Raw genomic sequence first — 13,363 nt, 5'->3', positions numbered from 1 at the left:
AAGCACTCCTGCCATGAAAAGGAAACCGCCAAGAAATTTGCATCCAAGCAAGCAGCATGACAGGGACTTTAAACTGTGTACACTTGACAAAACTCATCATCAGTGCAATGCTTTTTATATCCCCTATCTTGGTAGGGGATAATTTCCTAAATAAATGTTCAATACCTCTAATTTAAATTCTTCATGGGTATAACCTGTTAAAGGTGCTTCAGATGACAACTTAATAAAGGCTGATCTTGTGAAAACAGAACAGAACAAGATGACAAGAAATAAGAGAGCTATTCTTGGTTTTCCTTATTTTTTTCTAGTTCTGAAAAAATTGTTTAACCTTGCTGTACTTCTCTGTACTCGAAGGCTAATGATGCATGCCTATTCTACAGAGAACTGGGAAAATAATTATCTTTACATTTCAAAGCTATGGGAATGAAAAGTATCATTACTTCACTGGTATTTAATTGTATTAAAAATTGTCCTTCAACTTCCATTAAAGTCTTCGGTATTTAATATAACAAGAGAGAGCAGAAGTAATGAATACCACAGTCCCTTATTTTCTCTACAGGTAAAGGTATTTACATGAATTAATTGGCAAAGCCAAGTCTTTTTAGAGGAAACAGAGCCTAACTTCTGTCTAAAGGAGGAAGAACCCCTATCAAACTCGTATCACCAGTTTAGTTTAGGTTCTCCGCAATAATTTTTTAGTGTTTCAGGTCTCGGAGTTTGTGGGTTCTGTGAACATCCCAGTGATGCTCTAGTAATTACACTGCAAAGAAATATTATCTAAAGTTATCTAAAGAAATCAAGCTCTCTGGTGTTAACATCCCAGATGGGAAGAGAACAACAGTAGGAAGCTGACTAAATACAAATCTCTATATAGAATTGTAATAACATTTTCTCAACACTGTGCTGACTAAAATAAAGTATTTCAGAGAATTTCCTGTCAAATAGAAATCAGATCTGAGGGCTCACTGAAAATTAATAACAATTATTAGTGCCACATAACTTCCTCCTTCCTTTGCACTAACCAATTTGTGCACCAACCTTTGCACTTTACTTCTGAAAACAACTCTTGCAAAATCAGAAGAGTTGTCAGGAGAAAGGAGACTACAACAGTGATGTCAGAAGTTTAATAATCTATTAAAAGGGAACAAAGAATTCAGTTCCCAAAGAATTTACACTATGTTTTAGGCAGAGAAAATAATGAAGATATTTTGGATGTTATTCTACTTCGCAGTAACATCATCTTTGGGTGTTACTGATCCCTGTGACTATTGGGGGGGAAAAAAGTGTGCTACAATAACCCTAAGAATATTTATAGTTCTTTAAATAGTAACCATCAAGAACAAAAATTATCTGAGTTAATTTTTTTAAATTGATATTTAAAGTTTTTAAGGTTTTGGATAAAATGTAGGTATTGAGTAAGTTGGTTTGAAATTTTTGAAATAGGTTATAGTAGGTCACAGCATGCTGAAAGGTTTACATCACAACTCACTAAGAAGGCAACATTATTCAAATGTCGAGTCATTACCTGTATGTGTTTCCATGTCATTTTTTTTCCCTATGAAATGAAGAGTGTATTTCATCCTCTAACTATAAAAGTCTTCAGACATTACAGTCACCTGCAGCTCTGAGTCACAAACTAAATATAATATTTATTACAGCCCAGACTCTCAATATCAGATTGTGTTTTCATTCCCCAGTTCTGATTGCAATGAATGGTGTCACTCTTCTGCAACAGCTAAATTAGTTTTAAACAGCCACACAAACACTACAACCATATAGTTAGTTTGTCTTTGTTGTGGAAAACTAATTACCATGTGAAAAAATAAATTCTTATGTTTGAAGGAGGTCAGTGGATGAACTAAATGAGAGGTCTTAAGATATCTCTTATATTTAAACACCAGAATAAAGATGAGTTACTGTTATTGTCTGAAATGACCCTTCTTGGCTGCAGGTGGAAATTCAGAATAAAGAAAGGTACTACATTGACTTAATTAATAATGTCAGTGATAGTGCAGATGGTACCAAATGAAAGGCAATTTAAAAAGCCTCAGGGTCATTTGGCTAAATGAACTTTTAACAGAAGCATACCCACATTACAAGGGAAACTGAAGCTACTCTGACAATCAAGGTCTAAAGTGCCCAAAAGTTCCAAGCCCAAAATTTCACAGCAATTTTTAAGTATCTAGGATTAAGTAGGATTAAACAGTCAAAAGCTGTTTCTGTGGCATAACAGAGAAGAAAACATCTTAAACTAGAATCCAAGGAAGTGTGACATTTGTAAAATTATTCAGAACAACTCTGAGGTATGTATCTAGGATGCATACCTAGATACATACCTCAGAGTATGTATCTAAGTACATACCTTTTCCATTGTGGCTTTCTAAAATCTGTTTCTTGTGAATTATTCCAGAAAATAAGATGCTTCTACTCTTTCCTCTTTACAGCTGAGGTTCAGGAATCCATGGTTATTTCTTTTTTTATATATATTTTAAAACTTCATCTAAAGATTCTAGCAAATTTTGTAAGACAGAATACTATCATGTAAGATATGAAAAGCTATGCAGTAGCTTTCATCTAATTTTTTTAATGTTAAAAGATATGTATGAACAAAATGGAGCAAGAATAAATAACCTGAATTCTGTGGAGTGTTTTTGTTTTGCCATTGTATATATCGTATACCTATTTTTTTAATATATCTATAGAATTTTACCCTTAATACAGATGTATTTGAAGAATCTCCATGAACCTAGTTGGATTCCAAATAATTTCATTTGTCATCTAAGTTTGACCTATGTGGTTACTTACATGCTGGGTAGTGCCTAAAGACTATTGCTCCAGAGACTTAAATCATTTGGATATTATTCTGTTCATAGGTCTTAATTACTAACTTTGTGTACATTATGGGTTCAGTTGTCTACTATATGCCAAAAATACAAGTAGCTTTATTCAGGTAAAAACAAAACACAACAAGAAAAAGCACCATTTATTTTCACCAAACAGGTAAGGTTGGAGCAGACCACTGGAGGTCATTTACTTGGAGCATGTTACTTAAGCTTGTGTCCAGAGAGCTTTTGAATATGTCCCAGAAAGAGACCCCACAACCTCTCTGGACAGCCTGCTCCTTTTCTACACTTTTTCACAGAAAAGAAAGTTCTTGAGCTTCATTTTCTATTCTACAGCATCAACATTCTTTTCAGACAACAGAAGTATGAAATCAGCAGAGTTCTGCAATTACAACGACTTAGAAGACAAAGTGAGACTGAAGTGTAAACTTTCATTGGCCTAAGTTAATGCTGGTACAATCTAAATAGGCATGTTTACCTGCCACTGCTAGACTTACCTGTGATCTGGAGTGTGCTTTGAGTTCTACTTTTTCAATAGGAAATGGTTATGTGAAGCACTGAAGCACCCAAAAATGACCTAGATACAGACTTTAAAACAGGAAGACCAACAGAAATAATCAGTGAGCATTCTCTAACAATAACACAGTGCTACCCATACACTGTAAGACATTTTCAAGAGTGCAAATTCCAATTATAGGCTAGAAAATGCAAAAAAGCACATCATTAAATACAGTTCATACCTTGGGGGAGGAAAATGAGGTTTGTGCTATCACTGTCTTTCACCTCCTTCAGTAGCAGGCTATCGAGTCATACAAAGGCAAACTTAGCATGTAAAACAAAGAATTGTGTTCTTTTTCTTTAATATACTGAGATTTTAATTGTTCCAGGACCAGATTCTGCAACTATTATAATGTATAGCATACTGTTAGCAGAAAACATTTATACTTTTCTCACTTAAGAGTCCCCTGAACACCTTCTTGCCACTGAAAGCTTCAACATGCACTCAAGAAGAAAGGCTATGTAAGGTATACCCTGACACTCATCTGTTGCCCCATTGATTTCTGGCTGTTATTTTACTTGAGAAGTCGCAGACTTTAGCAGAGTAATTTTCACACTCTCTCATGCCTGTGCTTTTTCAATGCTTTTTTCTTTTTCTTTTCATGTAATTCTATGAAAAATTAGATATTGGGTAATACAGTTAAAGGCATATAACCCCTATGAAGATTCATAGTTTTTTATTGCCAAATAGTTTTTTATTTCTTTAGATTAGTAGAAAATTGAGAATTGCCAAGAACCAAGATGAAACAAACACAGAACCATATAATGGTTTGGGCTGGAAGGGAATTTAGAGATTACTTTAGTCCAACTTCCCTGCCATAGGCAGGCACACTTCCCACTAAGATCATCCACCATGGCTCTGAACAGTTCAGGACACCTGCAGCTTCTCTGGGCAACTTCTTCCCATGTCTCACCATGATACAATCTTTCACATGATTTAAAGGGTGGAGGTTTAGGCACTCATGCAGATCTTTTGGAGTACAGAATGTTCAGTTGCATGCAAGAATGAGTTGGCTTTAACAATATCTTCCACTATTACCAGTATGCACTAAGAGGAAAATATTGGCCTTCAGCATTTGCTCAAGGCTTAACACAGGCTTACTCATCCTTGTCTTGCATATGAAGATAGATGCATTAGGCCAAATTAAAAAAAAAAATGAGACAGATCATAAACCTATTTCTTATCACAACAGTAAGACATAATTTTTACAAGAGCTCAAATGCCTACCTAAGGCTGCTGAAACTATCAGAAGCTTTTTAACTTGGCATACCTTAAACATGACAAATCAGTACAGTCTTCATCTGGTTATTACACCCTGTAATTAAGTATTCACTGCAAAGTTTGGCCTGCCAAGTTATGTCTTTTAAGAGCTCCATTTGGGCTTGATCAGTTAAAAAGCTCAATGTCATGGTTTAGTGCACCAAGAGGCTGTAATGCTCCTGATGAGAGTCCACTCACAAGCCCTGCCTGTGGCCTGAGAAGATTGGTTTAGCCTCAGGTTGCTCTATCCTACAGGTGTTATCTCCCACCCCCACATTGGTGTTCTGGCTTGTTGCCTTGCTTTTGCTCTATGATGTCTCCATAAATGCCGTTGCTATTACCACTCTCCTTTGCTTATCCCACTCAGATCAGACTGTGCCCTGGAAATGAGAGCACTATGCATCCTCTGCTGTGGCTGCTCTCAGCTCTTCATCCCCCTTTAGCTTTGGAGTCCTTCTCTTGCTGCTGGCTGGTACTCAGTGGCCACTATTCCTGTCAAAATGAATCTCTCTTAGAAGTGAGGCCCCTGAAAGTATTCAGCATACAATGCAAACAGCTGGACATGGAGCAGCTCAAATCTACCACTCACTATGAGCATACTCAGTTACAAGATTTGCCTTCAGTATCTTGCATTCTTCTCCCACTTTAGCCACTCCTTTCAAAAATAGCTAGTAACTCTTCCTCCAACATGCATATGCACTTGCAGGATGCTCTGCCTGGAATGGGGTAAAACAACTTGAACAGTGCCCTATTTGCAAACCTACCAATGGTAAATGAAGAAGGGGGCATTGTACTGCTTTTGGTGTTGAACAAAGCTGAAACCAGTCTGACTCATCAGTACCAAAATTAAGCATTCTGATAGTGAGATGAAGATGTGGTAGGACTGGTAAGGTACCCAGAAAAAGGAATAAACATGTGATACTACCAACAACTTATTGAAAGCTGATGAACTGACACAGCTGGCCTGGAGACATATGACTGACAGTCAGTCACTCCATACCATAAAAGCCCAGTCCCAAATTTTAGCAGCAGAGTCTTCTAACACATTCCTTCCAGGAGTGTACATGTGGAGGTTCCTCCCATGAGTGGAGATGTCCCTCAATGTTACTTCTTCAGGCTGAGCAAGAGATTTGCCCACAGTCATTGGTGTGGGTGAGTAAAATCAATCTATACTTAATTATTAATACAAGTGCTGTAATATAATTGCTTCAACATTGTTTTATAATAAACTGTATTATAATAGTTGCTATAGCTCCTATATTGTGTAATAAATAATTCTAATAAAGATCTTCTTGTCTAATCGTTATCATAATAACTCATATATATTTATATAAATATATCTGCTTTGCCATCCTTAATCTTGCAGGACAAAGTTCAATAACACATGTACAATCCTTTAGACATAGAATGTTGACAAATCTGGGACTAAGTTTGGATCCAGCCATACCCAGGCTACTCTGAGAAGGAGTTTAGAGAGCAAAGGGGCCCTTTCTGCACCCTGTGAGGTCTTCTTTAATATTTAATATTTGTATGAAGCTCCTCCTGCCCACAACAGAGTCTAGCTGTGCTTCAATCTATATGGCTTTGCATGAGAACAGCTGAAGACAGAAAAGATCTTGCTGTTAGTGTTAGGGGAAACAGCTGGAGAAATGGCCAAAGAGAGACTCACTTAGCCAAAAAGAGAAATGCATATTGCTCCCCATAGCCCTAGTCAATTAATTGATTTCAGTGATGGTATCTTTCCTGGCTAACATCTCAAAATTTTTACCTTTCTCACAATTGCTCCAGGAGCCAGAAGATAAAAGGGCAGGCCATTTAATTTCTTTTACTGTATACCTAAGCCTGTGGTGTACAACTTCAGATGAGGGAGAGACTCTAAGAAAACAATCTAATTAATTTGTTGAGATCTACTGTAGAGATACTTTGCAGCTCTCCTAACAATGAAGTTGCATCTAACTTACTAAATAATGTGCTCCTCAGACAGTATGAAGTTTCACTTTTAGTGCCCTTGCCATCTGCACATATACCAAAGACTTGATAATAGCCAACTGCATCATCCAAAAAAGGCAAAAACAAGAGAGGCAAAAATAAAAAATACTAAACCTCTGCAAAATTTGGAGAAAAAATATCAATTGTATTTTTTTAAAGCATCAAGAGTTTGGAGGAAGCTAAAAGAAAAGATTATGTTCTGTTAGAAAGCTTTTTGAGAGCAACCTGCATGCTGCATCTTAAGCACAAATCTTTAGGTAAGCCTGTTGGATATGATGTAATATTTGTCCATGTCTCACAAATATTACTTAAACTGGGGAATATTATATAATATGAACTTAATTTATATTAATATATTTTTAATATCTATAAAATACTTTTTCCCTGCCTTTTTGGTAGTTTGTTGATAAAGGATGCTTTTAGACAATAAAAAGAAGACTACGTTTATGTCTCTAACAACTCAATCCTACTGATTAGGAGATTTAAATTCTTTTAGGAGAAAAAAATTATATAAACATAATCTTCTCACTTTGTCAAAAATATGAAATGAGTTAGAAATGGAACTAGAAGCATTTTTTACACATTTACAACATGCAGATAGTTTTCATCCTCTTTCTTACTCAAAGATTAAAGTTGCATGTAAGAAATAGAGTACTTGGAGACTATTAGGTATCTGGTAATCAGCTGATCTTAAAAGCTGCCAAGATTATGGAACATAGGCCAGCTGACTATCAGTAACTTTACTACTGAACACTGTATACACTAATACACTACAGGGTGTTATCAGCCCAAATTATCAGAAGAGAGGCTCCACAAGTCAAATTTTAATTCATCTAGATTAAATTACATATTGTTCTATATTTGATTAAAAAAATCAGGCAAAAATAAAGCAAAAACATTTATTATTTTCAGAATATTATATGTGCTGTTTATTTGCTATAAATACAGCAACTTCCTTTAAATATGACTCATTCAAGGGAAGCTCAGAGACTGTCTTTAAAGTATTAACCGTGGTGGCATATATTTTTTCTTGATTTGAAGGACTGGGTTCCTTCTAAAAAAAGAATGTTATAAATTTAGAAAAACACCCTATTGATTTAAGAAATGGATGACATAAAGAGTATGTTGTTGACTCACTGTCAGCTACATCTAGAGACAAATCAACATATTTCCATGGAGAATGTCTTGTGCTTGCAGTTTACAATCAATAAGGAGGACAGAAGTGATAATATATGACACTTTCTGCTTACATATTCATTTTGTATCCTAATATACCTCTGGTTTAATGGTTTAAATGGTTTAAAGCAGAAACACTGAAGGAAGATATTTCTTTTTCCATCAAGGGTCATGGAAAAAATAAAAAGCAATATACATGAAATCTAAGTAACTGGCACTTGCCTTCTTAGTACCAAAGTCTAAAAGATCTTTTAATATTTGATTGTGTGACTAGATTTCGTAGTACCTCAATCATTATCTGGATGTCCTCAGTTTGTTGTATTTACGAGCAACATTTGGTTGAGCACTTGGCAGTGACTACAGGCCACTGGAACCCTTCTGTTGCTACAACCTCAGGCATGTTCTTAACAGAGAAAAAAATCAGGAAGTTGCACACAAGAAATTGGAAGAGTAATTTGAAGAAGGCCAAAAAGCTGATCATGAGAGATACATCCTTGAGACCAATGTCTATGGCCACAGACTCCATTTAATTTCTTTCTTCATTTCATTTGGTTTCATTGTTTGGTATTTTTCTTTTTCTAGTATGTGCTTTCAATGTCTTAAAATCTGAACCGAGCTCAGTTTATGTTCTGACAACTAAGATATTTCTAGCTCTGCACCATGCTTTGCCCACTGCCAGAGGCTCTCCCAAAAATTGCTCCAGAGGGGCTGACAGTGATAATACCACCCTAGCAGAGCACTTCATGTCAAGGAAAAAGAGCCTCAAGCACTCTCCTAACCAGTAGTATGCACATAAAACACTTTTGAGGATTATCACTGCTATTCCTGCCTACTCCGGGCATCAAAAGAAGATGGTTTGGCTACCATTGTATGACATTTCTTTTCACAAAGTTGATAGAAGTTGTGACCACTTAAATGGGGTGTGAGAGGTGGGATGCACAGATAAGATTACAGGTATCCTAAATAAATATATGTAACTCAAACCCCAATGCATTTTATTTGGTGTGATTCAGAGTAGTATGACTGTGATGCACAGCATTAAAAAAACACTGGACAATTGCTTAATGCAATTTGTATTTGCAAAGAGGGCATATCAAAATTTACAGCAATTAAAATCTCTATCTCTAAAAACTCAAAGTGCTGTAGCAAGTTAGAGTAACAAACTGCCTCTCTGAAGGGGGCTAGAGAGAAGAAAGGATGTGCAGATCTCAAAGAAATAAGTGGCAAGTCTTAAAGATCAGTAGGAATATTCAATGAAGGAATCTGGCACATAGACAAGGACTGTGGTAAAGGTTGATTTACTCTTTTTAAAGGCACTCTTTTCAATCACCTAGCTCTGGGAAACCTTGTAATTATCTAAAACTTGATTAGCATACAACCACTTTTATCCAAGACAGTAATGCTAGGTTTGTTTATCCAAACTGCTTATTAACAAGGTCAAAGATGCAGAGACACAATATGTATGTAGGTCTTACTAGTTTTACAGGCGGTATCTTCCAAGCCTCACCTGTTAAAGCAACATTGTACAAATGTGACTAAACTGCTTTCAGAGCCTGGCCACACTTCAGCTGCACAGCTGCTGGTTCCAGACGCCCACATCAACAGCCTGTGGATGATGGTTTGCCAGGCTGGTGTCTGGCCACCCATGGGAACTGCAGGTTACACTCTGACCAGTCCATTACAGCTTAGCTACAGGTGAGCTTATCCTGCACATGCAACCTGAAGGTACTCAGCTTGGGCTTGGCATTCTCTGGGGGATGACGCAGTTCCATTCCTGGGAACTGGAACATTACTTACCACAAACCTTCGGAAATGGCATGATGACTGTTGGGATCAGATGAGAGCCACAGAAGGTACATTCAAACATCTGGGAGCAAAGAATGCAAAAACAGAACATTTTAAAAATATGAAAGGTAGGCCAAAATTCAGAACAAATTAAACTGCTTTCCAGAAGTTATTTCATTTTTTTTCCCTTTGCATTACTTGTGTTGTTTTTAATAACACAGGACCTCTAGTCTCTGAGATAATACAGTAATGCAGGAAGACCAAGGCTGCAGGACAGGGGAAGCCACTGTACCACGTCTCCATTTCAGGGCCTCTTCCTGAAACAAGCTACGCCAATGGAATGTGTGACACAGTGTGAACTATGTGCTCACTGTATCCAATTGCCAGAAGTGGTATCTGTTGTAGTGAGCAGAGGACAACCTCTGAAAACTGGAGCTGCTACCTCTGTAGCACATCTTTTTTGTTCTGCATCTGTAAAACCAACCAAAGTCTGTCAGGAAAGAAAATCTACGAAAAATAAAGGAAAAGAAAGAAGGCAATCAAAAGAAAAAATAAAAAGACAAAGATAGAGCTCAGTGGATGAAAGGTAAGTGTCAGGAAGTTATCAATATGAGAGAGTATATTAAACAGATAAAGGAAATCAACTATAACTTTAAAATGCTTGGTAATTAAAGATGAAACAAAAGTACAGAATGAAATTTGTCTGGGGAAAGGAAATCTAGTAAGATTGTGGAAACTAGAGAAAAAATAGGTACACGCAAAATGAATGAGAAAAAAAAGCAGAATCAGAAAACAGTTGCTTCAAAATGACAGTGAGTTATAAACATTTTCTGAAAAGCTGTGTCAACATACAAATGTATGCACAACAGTATGAAATAACTATCTATAAATAGAGCCTAAAGTGTAAGTCTCTAATATCTTTATCCTTGCATTGACTTCCAGAGCTAAATAACAAAGTAAAGAAGTTCTTGGTAGGAATAATCCAAGCCTTAAGAAATCCTACAAAACATTATACTGTCACAACTTAATCAAAATTAGATTTCATTGCAGAACATAAAAAAATATTTTAAACAGTATCAGCTAAAGCTCTACCAAAAATCTTACAAATGTAAGCTTTATTAGATGAAGAAAATGGCATATATGACTAAAAATAAATGTTAAAGAAAAGCACTTTAATACTTGTTTTGTATGTTTTCTGTAGCATTAGAAAATATTTCAAAATGCTTATTCAACAACAAAACATAGAGTTGAAACTGATTCAAATCAAAGTACCTTAAATGCAATGACATATAAATGGTTTCTATTATTTAGAGATGTGCAAAAAATATAAGCAGTGCAAATGATGCATTACTTGCTAGCTTTATGCTGACAGGATTGTACTGAGGGAATGTAATTTGCACCACTCTACTTTTAAACTATTGCTAGGAAGGCCTTTATCTCTAAAGGACAACTTTTTTCTACATAAATAAGACATTAAGTATGCCTAATGATACACCCACTCAGTATTTGTGACACGATCTTTATTTGAAAACGTTTTCATTATAAACTGCTGTGTGTATCCAATTTTCTGTTCATTATAGTAACAGTTAAGTCTAAATACTTAACCTTAATGACCCCTGGTAGCAAATTACCAATTTATCTAAAAAACTGAAGTCTTGAATACTTGTCTATTAGATAGCTGAATGTTATAATCTTCACCAGAAGCATAGAATGAAGATTCACTGGAGTCTTCCACATAGTTCAGACTTTATCTGCATGATCATGAAAAAATAACAAAGCAGCAAGACAAAATACTTTAAAAGTAAATTATGCTCAAATCTGCAGATGCAATAAAACAACCCTAAACTTGCACAGAATAATGAAGTTGGGGGGCACTTTAGCCTAGCCCACTGTTTTATAAGGGTGAAAGGATGTTCACTGTCCTTCAGTTAAGAAGTGGTTTTTGTTATTTCAATTTCATTCAGTTAAGAAGTGGGAAGTAAGGGTTTTGAACTCAGCAAGCTTATACAGAGCTTTGATGAGCCTGTCACATAATACTTTAGCTTTTTTGAGATTACTAACTTAGATTCAAATGAAAACAAAGGTTGCCCAAATGATGCACATCTTGAATTTAAAATAATGTTACAACAAATATCTTTCACACCAAGATACAGAAGTAACATACTGCATTAGAAAATACACACCTTACTTCTTTTTGACAATGGATGGACAGCAGTTAGAACAGATTTGGAGAGCTATACATGCTTGAGTAGAATTTTCTGCTAGACCTGAATGCTGCAGCTTCTTCTCAGCTTTGAAAGAAGATGGCAGAGTGGCATTCCTAATTGTATGTCCATGTTCATTGCAAATGGAAAAAATAGTATCAGTTCAAGCATGGTAATTTACAGAGGAAAAAAGCATTCTGAAAAATTCTCTTAAAACTGAATAAGCAAAGCATGGCCATAACTACTGTCCTGACTGAATACTGATGAAGTGCACCTTGTCTGACAGGTAATGCCTACATGCTGCCCAGGCACAAGAATATCTAGGATGTGACGGAAAGAGAAGGAATCAAAGCCAGGAAACCTTCACACACACAAAGGCAGGGAATTATACACACTTATTACATCTAACTAGAAATTCTTAAAAGAAACAAACTTATAGTATTCAAAGCCAGAAAAATTATTTGCTTACTAATGCAATGATGCAACGCATACCTCAATGCAAAAATTGAATTTATGTGTTTATTCCCCCTTTCATTTCTCTCATTCAAGGAGCCATCAGTTACATCACTAATAGGGTGGCAATTTGTAGCACTATTTGAATCACTCAGTCCAACTGACAGAAGATTTATTTCTTTCTGACTCCCAGCCTAACAGAAACTCTCCTCCTTATATTGCCAGTAATCTTCACCTCAGTCATTGCCCTCTACAACCATTGTGTGCTCCAGGTATTAATCCTGCCTCCCAACACGGTAATACTCCTGGCCTGCTACCAGCTACACTTTAATGTCCTTCAATTTTTAGGACTTTTAGTTAGAAATCCTGTACCACCATTACTCAAACTTTGGCTAAAGCTCAACTCTTTATGCCTTTCAGCTGCATTTCACAAAGTGCTCAGTGCTTACAACACTCCAGATTAAATTATCATTGTAAATGTCTGCAAGTTATCTAGATTAGTTTTATTACAACACCCACTCAACATCTTCAGGTTTTCATATCCATTAGCCTGAAATCCTTAAATACTGCACCTTTTGCCTGATTGTTTGGTGAATATGAACTTACTGTTCCTGGATTGTGAATGTCATCCCTTTTTTGATACTGACCTGAGGCGTTTCTCATTCCTTTTCACAACAAAAACAGATTAGCCAAGTTGGTACAAGTCCTGACACCTGTGTAACTCTTAATTCTCCCAAACACCAGCCGAGCCTAATTTCTCCACTGACTCTTCAAATCCCACATCATTCCTCCTTACCAGATCTAACAAGAGACAATGCCTCAGAAACATCGCTTGAGACCAGGGCTCAGAATGACCCAACACTCCTCATCACCTTGGGCTTCAAGTCTGCACTGGGGCCCCAGGCTTCCCTGACTTTCCACTTATTTATGTCTTGTTCCTTCCACAGTACTTCTTCCTTTCCCAAATTCATAGAATCACAGAATACCCTGAGTTGAAAGGGTTACACAAGGATTACCAAACTCCTGGCCCTGCAAAGGACCACACCAAGAATCACACCATGGGATTGAGAGTATTGTCCAAACACTTAAGTCAG

The sequence above is a fragment of the Motacilla alba genome, chromosome 2 (assembly GCF_015832195.1).
Source record: "Motacilla alba alba isolate MOTALB_02 chromosome 2, Motacilla_alba_V1.0_pri, whole genome shotgun sequence".
NCBI lineage: Eukaryota > Metazoa > Chordata > Aves > Passeriformes > Motacillidae > Motacilla > Motacilla alba.
The sequence above is the reverse complement of the archived record's forward strand: the minus strand, read 5'-3'. Positions refer to the sequence as shown.